General features: G+C 37.8%; 1 protein-coding gene across 1 annotated transcript in view; it reads right to left on the minus strand.

The window, feature by feature from the left end:
• Positions 1–12,556, minus strand: part of Stk3 (serine/threonine kinase 3) — a 254,561-nt gene that overhangs the window by 199,271 nt on the left and 42,734 nt on the right. The window lies entirely within an intron of this gene.

Here is a 12,556-nt window from a genome sequence, read left to right on the forward strand (position 1 = left end):
ATTACAGAGGAAATAGCTACTTTAGTCATTTTGTGTGCTGGGGTCTTGCGGCTGTCCAATGGCCTAACCTAGCAAACCTATCACAAATTATGGTGTGGGGTAAAGTACTCAAGAAAACTTTTCTCTCAGGCCAGGAGCCTGGACTATTGGTAGAGTGTTTGCCTAGCATGCATGAAGCCCTGGGTTTGATTCCTTGTTACTACAAACACAGAAAAAGCTGCAAGTGGTGCTGTGGCTCAAGTGGTAGAGTGCTAGCCTTGCGAAAGCCCAAGGACAGCACCCGCCCGCGTCCTGAGTTCAAGCCCCAGAACTGGCAAACCAAAAGAAAACTTTTCTCTCCAGTCTTCTCCCATAATTTGACTATTTTATGCAACCACTAATATGTAGGTATCTCTTTCTTACAACTGTATACAGCTGCCACATAATCAGTTTGCTTTTCATTACATTTTCTTGAAGGTTAGAACAATGAATATAAAGCACATAGTGAATAATATGAATAGTAACCCGCCAAACAAAATATTCATGTAGCTTTGGGATTTTGCATTGGTGAATTCATAACATTTGGAAAAGCATGACACATACCAGATGATCTCAGTTACATAAAAGGGATTGGTGTTACATGGAGGATCTAGACAGTCATGTCCAACTGAACTGCTTGTGTCAGAAATACTTTGCACTTTGCTTATATATGTTTTCTGTAATGCACATGTTTAAATAAATTTATTTATAAAAGAATGGAAACCCAAATTAAACTTGCCTATTAACTCTTCAGACAAGTATAATTCAGTTTCCTTTTTGCACTATGCGATAAACATACAGGATTTATCATTGTATATTTGTGTATATTGTATATTAATGTATTTTATATTGTATTGTATATTATTATTTATGATTTTATTATTGTATTTTACCCCAGATATAGTTATTTTAAGTTAGTTAAGACCATTCAACTTAAAGAGAAATGATTATAAAACCTTATGCTCAGCCTAAGTGCTCAAAAGAAGAAAAAAATATTAAAATGTCAACTACAAAAAGATCTAGCCTTCAGCTCACTCCCATCCTCATTTCCCATGCTCTCATCTTTTGATGTTACACCAAAAAATAATCTCGAGCTCATTTCATTTTTTTAAACTTACTATACTAAAAATATAACAAAATAATAAATTTACTAAAATTTTCCATCCTTAGGCTTCTATCATCTTATCAATTTACTCTTCAGGAAGCTTTTTCCAATCAACACACCAGCATTATCACCTACCAGTATCTACATTTAAGTTATAAAAAAGATACCTATCTCATATGGCCCACAGCCCTCTGTGCTTATGTGTGACATTTGCCACACTGTGTAGAAATTACATTTATCTAATAGTCACAATGACTCAACTGAGAGCCAAACCGTATTATCTCCTCTCTTTCCCTCCCTCTCTCCCTCTCTTTTTCTCTGTCTTTCTCTGTCTCTGTCTCTCTCTCATTCTGTCTCTATCTCTGTCTCTGTCTTTCTGTCTGTCTCTCTGTCTCTGTGTCTCTCTGCGTCTCTCTATGTTTCTCTGTCTCTGTCTCTGTCTCTGTCTCTCTCTGTGTGTCTCTCTCTGTCTCTCTCTGTGTGTGTCTCTCTCTCTGTGTCTCTCTGTCTCTCTGTCTCTCTGTCTCTCTCTCTGTCTCTCTGTCTCTCTCTCTGTCTCTCTCTCTCTCTCTCTCTCTCTCTCTCTCTCTCTCTCTCTCTCTCTCTCTCTCTCTCTCTCTCTCTCTCTCCTTTCATAATAAGTGCCTGACACCCAGTTAGGTCACGAGGCTGGGGAGCTTGCTCAGATTCATTTTCATCCCTCTCTGTTCTTTACATTGAAAGCCAGGCATCTGTAATAATGCTTGCTTCTGATGATAGAAGACCCAACAAGAAGTCATTATGAGAGGGGAAAGTTACTATTTATTTATTTCCCTAGTTTTCTTCTTTTGAGGTTGCCTAAACTCACCTCTTTGGGGAAAAAAAAGTAGCCAATTCTTCCTTCCTTCCAATCTTGCCTCTCTGCATTTAGGAGTCCTGACAGTTCTTGCTAGGTTGTGGGTTCCTTCTTTTCTCTCTTGTATTCCTGTAGTCCTCAGTCCCAACCAGCTGACCCTAATGTAAAGATACTGTGGGGTTTTTATTGGGTCTCTGACTGATACACCCATTTAAAAAAATTAAAAAGGGGGGCTGGGAGTTTGGCCTAGTGGTAGAGTGCTTGCCTAGCATGCATAAAGACCCGGGTACCATTCCTAGGTACCACATACATAGAAAAAAGCTGGAAGTGGTGCTGTAGCTCAAGTGGTAGAGCTCTAGCCTTGAGAAAGTCCAATGACAATGCTCAGGCCCTGAGCTCAAGCCCAGGACTGGCACAAAAAAAAAACAGGTTTTGGAAAGAAGAGGGGAAAATGTGAAAAATAAATCTCTAGCATTTCTCTCAAGTTGAAAAGCAGAGGGCTAACAATTATTGTGTGGTTTTTCAAGGGGATGAAATACTTGACCAACATCTCACTTGATTCTACTTTATTAGTAAGAGAACTGAAGTTCATTATGGTGAAGGAAACTACCATAAGCCACACAAAAGCTTTGCAGTCTAACCCAGGGCTTTATGACTCCCAAACCAGGCCTCATTTCACTGTAGTTAGTAAGTATTCACTGAACATCTAATTATGCTAGGTATAGGGGATTTTACCAGTGAATAACCAAGTTAAGAATACAAAAAAGAAAACAAAACTCATAACCAAAATATCTAGCTGATAATATAAGATATTGAAGCCTGGCAAAGAAAAATTGAATGGGGCAGGAACATAAGGCAGAGGGGAGAAATTGACATTTAAAAAGTATGGCCAGGGAAGGCTTTAATGAGAGGGTGACTGGAGAGAGGGAATAAATACAGGCATAGAGCTGAAGGAAAAAAATGTGAAGCCAGGGAAGTAATAAAGTTAAGGCAGGCCCAGAAGCAGGAGTGTTCCTGGTATGTTCTCTCTGGGTAACAGTTGCTTTTCGTTTGAAATATTCAGAAGGAAAATTATTTTTCCAAACTTCTGTTTTGTCTGGAGAAAGCTAGCCTGAAGATTCCAAGAGAAGCGTGGAAATCATCATTCAACCTACAAATAAGAGGCCACAGCATTCATAAACAAATGGTAGCTGTAGACAAACTAGAGATATAGATCAGAGTCTCTTAACTTCACTTAACTGTGAAAGAAAGATAATGTGTTTCCAACCGTTCTAGTTGATTAGAATTCTCAGTTCAGTGCTGTCTTAGCTTTGCAGCACTCTAACAAATACCTGAGCTAATCAACTTATGAAGAGAAAAGGTTTATTTTGGCTCCCAGTTATAGAGATTTCAGTCTCTGGAAGCAACAGCTGGTTCTGTTGCTTTTGGCTTATAGTCACACATCATGATGGGAACTCTAGGCAGTGTTAAACCATTTCCTTCAAGAAGTGGAAGGAAAAGATGCAACTGAGATCTCACATTCCTTTCAAAAACCTGTTCTAAACGATCCATCATCACCTTCCTAAAGTGACATAGACTTTGGGACCAAACTTTCACCAAACCTTTAGAGGACATGTACTAACGTTATCACAATTGCTAAGAGAAACAATGCAATTTGGGAAATGGTACTTTAAGTAAGAAAAATCATTTCCTTTGTTATTGAATACGTGAAACATCAAGCCTTTGGCTAAGAGAATATTAAGATCAAATGTTTTCTGTTTGTTGAAGCTCTAATTCTCTTAGGATTCACATACTTTTTTAAATATAATGTTAATTAACAAATGCTCATCATTTTCAAAATTTTGCAAAAATTTTGGCAGAGGTAAAACTCTAATCAAGGATGGGTCTGGTGGTTTAGGCCTATAATTATGGCAATTAGGAGATGGGGATTGGGGCTATCACATACAAAACGTTCATGAGGCCTCTATGTCAACCAATGAGAAGCTGGATACTGTAGGGTGGGTATGTCCTACCAACTATGCAGGAAGCCTAAGCCAGGCCAGCCTCAGCTTAAATGTGACAATAGGGAAAAAATTCCTAAAGTAGAAAGAACTGGGAATATGGCTCAAGTAATAAAGTATATGACTAGCAAGCACAAAGCCGAGTTAAAACTCTAGAAGCACACATATATACACACAAAATAAGAAAAAAGTTGTGATCCTACATATGACATTCATTATGTAATTTTTTTTTTTGCCGGTTGTGGGCTTGAGCTCAGGGCCTGAGCACTGTCTTTGGATTTTCTCAAGGTTAGAGCTCTACCACTTGAGCCTCAGCACCATTTCTGGCTTTTTTCTATGTATGTGGTACTGAGAAATCGAACCCGGGTCTTTGGGCATGCTGGGCAAGCACTCTACCACTAGGCCAAATTCCCAGCCCTATTATGTAATTTTTTATTTACTGAAAAATTTAGAAATGATTTTTTGTAAAGACTTTATTTTTTTTTTAAAAAAGTTTCTCACTCTCCTTTTTTCTATCTCAGTTTTATAGTCAGCTTAAACCTCTCAGAACACATCTGAATTCAACCACTACCCTCTTTTATCAAAGAAATCTTACACTTTTGTTTCACTTGTTTCTCTGAGCAGACTCTGAGTCTCTTGGGAACAAAGACAGTATCTTATTTATATGTGTCATCCCAACAGTCTGTCATATCAGGTTACTATAAGTATCAATTTAAAATTATTTTCAAAACAAGAAACTTGAAGTAGACGTTTTTTTAGGTTTGAGTAATTCTTTCATTTCTTGTAATGTCCTGTTCCGCTGTACCACAGCAGGGTTTTCAAATTACCTTCTTTCTGTCAAAGGTCCAAAGTGACCACCAGTGTCTCAGAAATCAAGTTAAAGTCTGTTGAGATTCAGCAAAACAATTCCTTGTGAATAACATTTTGTGTGTGTGAATAACATTTTTTAAGATGATGGGAAACCCTATCCTATAAGTCTCCCTGCTTTCCCACTGATGTCCAGTTGGCCAGAAGGTTGTTACTGACCCATGGCTGGCAAAGAAAAGAGATCACCAGGGGCTGGGAGTTTGGCCTAGAGGTAGAGTGCTTGTCTAGCATACGTGAAGACCCGGGTTGGATTCCTTGGTACCACATACCTAGGGGGGAAAAAAAGCCAGAAGTTGTGCTGAGGTTCAAGTGGTAGAGCTCTACTTTTGAGAAAGTCCAAGGACAGTGCTCAGGCCCTGAGCTCAAGCCCAGGAATGGCAAAAAGAAAAGAAAAGAAAAGAGATCACCAAAGCCTATTTGGGTCAATTGAAATTCAGGCCATGAAGCCAGGCTGGGGTCAGCCTTCCCTAAAATATATAGCAAGGAGAAGCACAAAATTGGGATTCTATTCTATTCTACTTTGTTTACTTATTTATTGCCAGTTCTGGGGCTTGAACTTAGGGCCCAGATGCTGTCTTTTAGCTTTTTTGCTCAAGGTTAACACTCTTCCACTAGAGCCACTGACTTTTGGATGGTTAATTGGACATAAGAATCTCCTAGACTTTCCTTCCTAGGCTGGCATTGAAGCTTGATCCTCAGATCTCAGTCACTATCTAGGATTCACAGGTATGAGACACCAGCACCCATTAGGGATTCTATTTTTAAGAATAGACAGTTCTTATTAGCAATAGTCTGGTGCATATCTGTTATTGGTAAGTACCTAAAATATAGTCTCTGAATATGTATTTGATGAGTGAATGAATATTATTTCCACACAAAGAAAACATCCAGAATTGTGGCATCAAGGATTAAATTTATGGCCCTGTGCTTGCGAGGCAAGCATACTGCCATTATGCTCCCAATATTAAACTTGAAGAATTTTAACAGACATCACTAATTCAAAAACTCTATATTAAGAAAAAATAGTGTGCCATTTGTTATCTTATCTTCTCTCAGCTCCAAATTCACCTTCCCTGGCTTGTTCTTTAAAATAGAACTAGACTATTCCATTTTTTTTTCTTTACCAGATAGCATGATGTTTCACCTTGTAAACAGAAGTCACTAGAGACACACTGGGAAAGAAAAGAATTGTCCTTCCTCAGATGGCACAGGCAGCTTCTCCAGCACTGGTTCTAGGGGTACAGAGCAGTGGTAGCATCCAGCAGCCAATAGTTGCCCTCTTACCACATCCTGCTCCTCCCCCAGTGAAACAGCTCACCTAGAATCGTTTTCCAGAACTTCTTCTCTTTTTTTTTGAATTTTCGTTTTATTTAAGGAAAATCTTCTATCAAGTTCTGCCAGAATAAAACTGCAGGAATGTCTTTGTCAGTTAGGAAGACACAATTGGACCTTCTACAAGGTCTGGACCTCAAGTTCGAAGGTATTCCTGTAATACTCTCTCTCAGCCCCAGGGAGAACATTGGTCCTAAGAACTGTTATCTGTATTTTCTTAATCCCTTCAGGCTTTCATCACACAATACTGCAAACTGATGTAAATACAGAAATTCACTTCTCAAAGTTCAGGAGCTGGGAAGTTCACATCTGAGGAATGAGCATTAGATAACTGGTGAGGCCACAGGTTCTGATTCACAGAGGGCTTGTTTCCCTCTGTCCTTACATGGTAGAAGAGGTGAACAGATTCTGCAGGCCTCTTTTATAAGGGGACCAACCCAATTAATGAAGGCCTAGCCTTGTGAATCACCTTTGAAAGCCTTATCTCCAAATGATCACTTCAGAGGTTAGGATTTTAATCTGAATTTGGGGAGATCCTAAACATTAACATAGTACCTTCATTCTTCAGAGTTCTCTTTATTTCTCACTAGCTAAGCCCTTGTTCCAATTTTCTGATATGATGAAGAATTTTTCATGTTAATCATTCTCTATTGAAATAACTGTATGGACTCTCTCTCTTGTGGCTTCGAAATTATACTGAATTTTCAGTGATAAAGAGTATATGCAAAGAATCCCAGAATTCACTTTCACCTCAGAAAAATGATTTATATGAACAATAAATGATTTCGCTTGCAATATTTATTAATATTCAACAACTATCTATACCTTCAATTATCAAACTATTTTGGTCTATGAATTTTTGGGTACTGAGCAGAAGCAGAAGTGGGGAGGGCAAAAAGAGAGGGTAAAGGTGGGTCACATATAGTCAATGTGTGAAAATAAAATATTGAAACCTACTAAAATTATTTTGAAAAGGGAAGCAAACAAAGAGAACAAGTAATGGAGGGAATTTGATCAATGTACATTGTGTGCATGTTCAGAAATATGCCAACAAAACTACTTTGTACAATTAATATATACTAATAAAATTTCTCAGACTTTTTATTTTTTATTTTTTTGGCCAATCCTGGGCTTGAGCTCAGGGCCTGAGCACTGTCCTTGGACTTTCTCAAGGCTAGAGCTCTACCACTTGAGCCTCAGCACCATTTCTGGCTTTTTTCTATGCATGTGGTACCGAGGGATCGGACCCGGGTCTTCGTGCATGCTAGGCAAGCACTTTAACCACTAGGCCAAACTCCCGGCTCCCAGACTTTTATTTTTATTTCTTGCCAGTCCTGGGGACTGCACTCAGGGTCTGAGCACTGTCTTGGGCTTTCCTCAAGGCTAGTGCTCTACCACTTGAGCCTCAGCACCACTTCCAGCTTTTCTATGTATGTGGTACTGAGGAATCGAACCCAGGTCTTCATGTATGCTAGGCAAGCATTCTACCACCAGGCCAAACTCCTGGCATCAGAAAGACTTTTTATGGAATTTAATGATTCTCGCGTTCAAATAGAACATATATTAAAAGAGAAACTATGTGTTTGAAAAGCAATTACTGAGGATAGACTTGTCCTGGGGAAGAGGCACAATATATAATAAGGTTATGGAAATTAAAATAGTGTACTATTAATTTGGAAATAGGTAACTTTTATATGTAATGAATAAAGAGCCCAGAACAGATTCATTTTTATATGACAACAGTTTGTTTTCTTTTTCTTTCTTTTTTTTGCCAGTTCTGGGCTTGAGCTCAGGGCCTGAGCACTGTCCTTGGACTTTCTCAAGGCTAAAGCTCTACCACTTGAGCCTCAGCACTTCTGGCTTTCATGCATGCTAGGCCAAACTCCCGGCCCATGACAATGTTTTTTTAAGAAAAAGTAATATTTTACATCACAGAAGAAAATGGATCACTCAATAAACTGTATTGGCCAGACAATGATTTAGCTATTTGGGAAAAGTGAATTAAGGTTGGCAAGTTTGGCTTCCTTATATTGGGACAGGCTCAGAATGCATTTCCTAAATAAAGGACTTATTTAACTGAAAGACTCCAGAAACCCAGAGAAGGCTTTAAGAATGCTTTAAATTGGTATCTGAGGTTTGTTTCCTATTCTTTTTTTTTTTTTGTCTCTCTGCTCTTTGTTTTTTTAGTGTCACCCTCATCCTAAGACTAAATGGATTACAAATTTCCAAGTTTCAGGACTGCCCATCAAAGAGCTTTTGAATAGAACAACTCCACAATCTGGTAGCTTGCTTAAAAGGAGGAGCCTCCTCTCCCATAACATGGCTACAACTTTCTTTGTCATTAGCTCACACTGTAAACTAGACCATTTCTCACCATGCAATTATTTGGTTTATGCCTGAACCAATGATTGGTTGACCTGAAAAAATTCAATATGGAAAGGGAATGTGATTTCTGTTTGATCTGAAAAAGTAGAGCGTCCTTCAGAGGCAAGGATGTTGAAATTCTCCACTATGACTACCCTAAAAGAAAACAATTTTCTATTACACAAAGAGAGGTAGAAGAAAACTCCAGTGTTCATCGTACCACGTATCATATATTAGAATAAATTCCAGATGCATTAAAGGTATGAAATGGTTAACAACAAAACAGCAAGATACTCCACCTTCAAGAAGGCCTAGTCCTCAATCCTTAAATATGGCTCTAGGGGCTTCTTTTGCAAGGTCACAATATCAAAGCAGGGTGGGAAAGAGTAGTTACATAATAGAAAGATACTCTCAGTCAGGCAATCAAGGTTAAAATCAGCAGTCATAAGTCATACTGATGGCAAGTGCCTTTCATCGGATAGCATGAAAAGAAGCTATATTTCTGTGGTCTTCCACAAACATAGCTCAAATTTCACTCCAGGAACATACGACAACTTATCTGACCTAATAGCCTTAAAATTGGCAAGATAATTAATTATTTAAATTGTTTCATAAAATACCTAAACTGCTTAGGCACTGGGGGCTCATACCTCTTGTAATCATCACTACCAGCTCCTAATTGCCAACAAGCCAACCTGAGTAGCAAAAAAATCAGAAATGGAGCCTGTGGCTCAAGCTGTAGAGTACTAGCCTTGAGTGGAGAAAAACCTCAGGGACAGAACCCAGACCCAGATTTAAAGCAAGAGGACACACACACACACACACACACACACACACACACACACACACACACACACTTTTAAAAGTCTATTTTTTAAAGACTAATAAACCAAGAGGAAGGGAATGAGGTCATGGGAGAGGGTGCAAAGTCCTCATGAATGAGATTAGTACTGATATTTGAAAGGGGCAATAAGAGTCTCCTTGCCTTTTTTAAATTTTTTTTATTTTTACCATATGAGAACCTACAAGTATCACCCTCAGTGAAGTAGTAAGTTCTCACTAGATTCTCACTGAATCTGCATTGACTTTAGCCTTTCCAGTCTCTAGAACTGTATAAATACATTTCTGATTTCTTAGTATTTTGTTATGGCAGCCTAAATGGACTAACTTCTTCATGGAAGAAAACTTAGGAAATATATAAAGTAATAAAGTAAAAGACTGTAGTAACAATCAGGACTTACAAAATACATCTTAGAACATTCTTAGCAAACTTTTAATTCAGGCTTGCCATTTCTAAATAAACATACATAGTTTCCATGTTTTTGAAATCTTTATAACTATTATAGTGATCATTATATGATGTTTTATAATTTACCTGTTTTATTTTAAAACTTCATTTTATGCAGATTTTCATTAATACATGTATGTTATTATGAATAAATATTTACAGAATTAATTTTGCATTTAGAATTGTTGTGTGGGAAAAATGTTTCTAATACAAATACTTGTAGATGTAGTTTAAGGCTTCTGATATACTATCAGAAACTGATTTACAACCTGTACATATGTTCCTTAAAAAATTAAAAAAAGAAGCTGGGCATAGTGGCTTGAGCCTGTCTACTTGAAATAATCCTATCTACTTGAAAGGAAGAAAGTCAGGAAATCAGCTAATAAAAAAATTCATATGACTCTATCTCAATTTACAGCTGCATGTGATGGCACAAACCTGTCATCCTAGCTATGTGGGAAAGAATGAATAGGAGTATTTCACTTCAGGCCAGCCCAGGCATAAATGAGACATTATCTTAAAATAACCAACTTAGGGGTCAGGAGTGTGCCTACTGGAAGAGTGCTTGCCTAGCATGCACAAAGCCCTAGTTTCAATTCCTTGGTACCACACACAGAGAAAAGGCTGCAAGTGGTGCTGCGGCTCAAGTGATAAAGTAAAGAAAGTTCAAGGACAATGCCCAGGCCCTGAGCTCAAGCCCCAAAACTGGCAAAAAAAAAAAAATAACCAACTTAAAAAGGACTGTTAGGGTGGCTTGGGTGGTAGAATTCATGCCTAGCAAGTATAAGCCCTTGAGTTCAAAACCCAAAATCACAAAATTAAAATAAAATAGCAACACAATAAAATGATCTAGCAATACCACTTCTGAATATATATGTATTTTTTGTCTTTTCTTTTTTGGTACTGGGGATCAAATCCAGGATGTTGCACTTGCTAGGCAAGTGCTTTGTCACTGAGCTACATCCCAGCCCTATACATGTATTTTTGTATATATTCCTAAATTCAAAATCATCTTACCATAGATAACTGTACATCCATATTTTTATTAAAGATTTTTTGTGATTAATAGAAGGGTTACATTATATTCACCAGATAAAAGGTGTATAACTTCACAAATATTGATACTCTTTCTCATGACATGGTCCCCATTTCCCTCCCACCCTCCCCTCACTTATCTTGATTTCCCTCCCTTCCCTATCCAATTTCAAATAATCAATTAAGCGCATATAAAATATATCAGATAACAAGGTGAAATATTGTAACAATATGAGATAACCAAGGGATGGCAAAAGAGATGAGAGATAACAGTACATTAAGAACAACAGTCATTCATTATATGGCTTTTGTTTCCTTATCCTGGAGGTCCTTATATTTAGTGTCATACTATTTGGCCTAATGTCTCTAGATTTTGTTCTATTGTAAATCTCTGCTAGAAGAGCCCAAGGTTTCTACTGATTATGACAAATGAGGGAGACTCTTGGGCCTATGTTCCTTTGAGTCTGTCTGGCTTACTTCACTTCATATGATTTTTTCTAAGTCTTTCCATTTCCTTACACATGTGGTGATGTCATTCTTTCTGATGGCAGCATAGAATTCCATTGTGTATAAATACCACATCTTGTTGATCCACTCATCAACTGAGGGACATCTGGGTTGGTTCCATATCTTTGCTATGTTAAATAGTGCTGCAATGAACATCGTTGTGCTTGTGGATTTAGTATGTCCATGTTTCTGGACAATTGGGTAAATGCCAAGTAGTGGAATTGCTGGTCATAGAGGAGCTCTATGTTTAGACTTTTGAGGAACTGCCATACTGCTTTCCATAGTGGTTGAATGAGTTTGCACTCCCACCAACAGTGTAGTAGTGTATATCCATATTTTTCAGGGCATTTTTCATGATAGTCAAATTGTGGATAAGTCTAGGTTCTAATCAACAGATAAATAGATAAAAGAAAATCTGATATCTATATAGATAGGCTATCTATCTATGTATACGCAATAGAGTTTTACTCCATTCAAGAAGAATTAAATTCTTTATTCTTGACTTCATACCTTACTCAAGAAGAGTTAAATTATATTATAAAAATGGAATGGAACAAGAGATCCGATCATGTGACCCAAAGTAAAGCAATTCCACAAAGATGAGTATTGTATGTTTTCCATCATGTGTGGAAGCCAAGGGAAACAAAACAAGACAAAAAGACCATGAAAGTAAAATTGGGTCTACTGGGGAGATAGAGAGGAAACAGGAAAGGAAGAGAAGAATGGAGAATTCAAAAGAGTAATAGAGGGGTAGGGCATAAACTATAGATAGATAGATAGATAGATAGATAGATAGATAGATAGATAGATAGATAGATAGATAGATAGATGCCAGTCCAGGGGCTTGAATACAGGGCCTGAGCACTGTCCTTGGGTTTTTCTCAAGGGTAGAGCTCTACCACTTGAGCCACAGCACCATTTCCAGCTTTGTTTGTGTATGTGGTACTGAGGAATCGAACCCTGGTATTCATGCATGCTAGGCAAGCACTTTACCACTATGCCAAACTCCTGGCCCAGATATGAACAAAGTATATTTTAAATTTATGTATAGAAATGTCAAGATGAAAAAGCCAGTTTCCATCTCTTGCTGCTCATTCTTCTGAAAGGCCTATACTTTATCTTTACTAAATAAACTCTTTAAAACTGTAAAAAAGAAAAGAAATATCAAGATGATGAAACCTGTTTCATGTACCATATACTATACA

This window comes from Megascapheus bottae, chromosome 9 (assembly GCF_031878675.1).
Source record: "Megascapheus bottae isolate mThoBot1 chromosome 9, mThoBot2.hap1, whole genome shotgun sequence".
Lineage (NCBI taxonomy): Eukaryota > Metazoa > Chordata > Mammalia > Rodentia > Geomyidae > Megascapheus > Megascapheus bottae.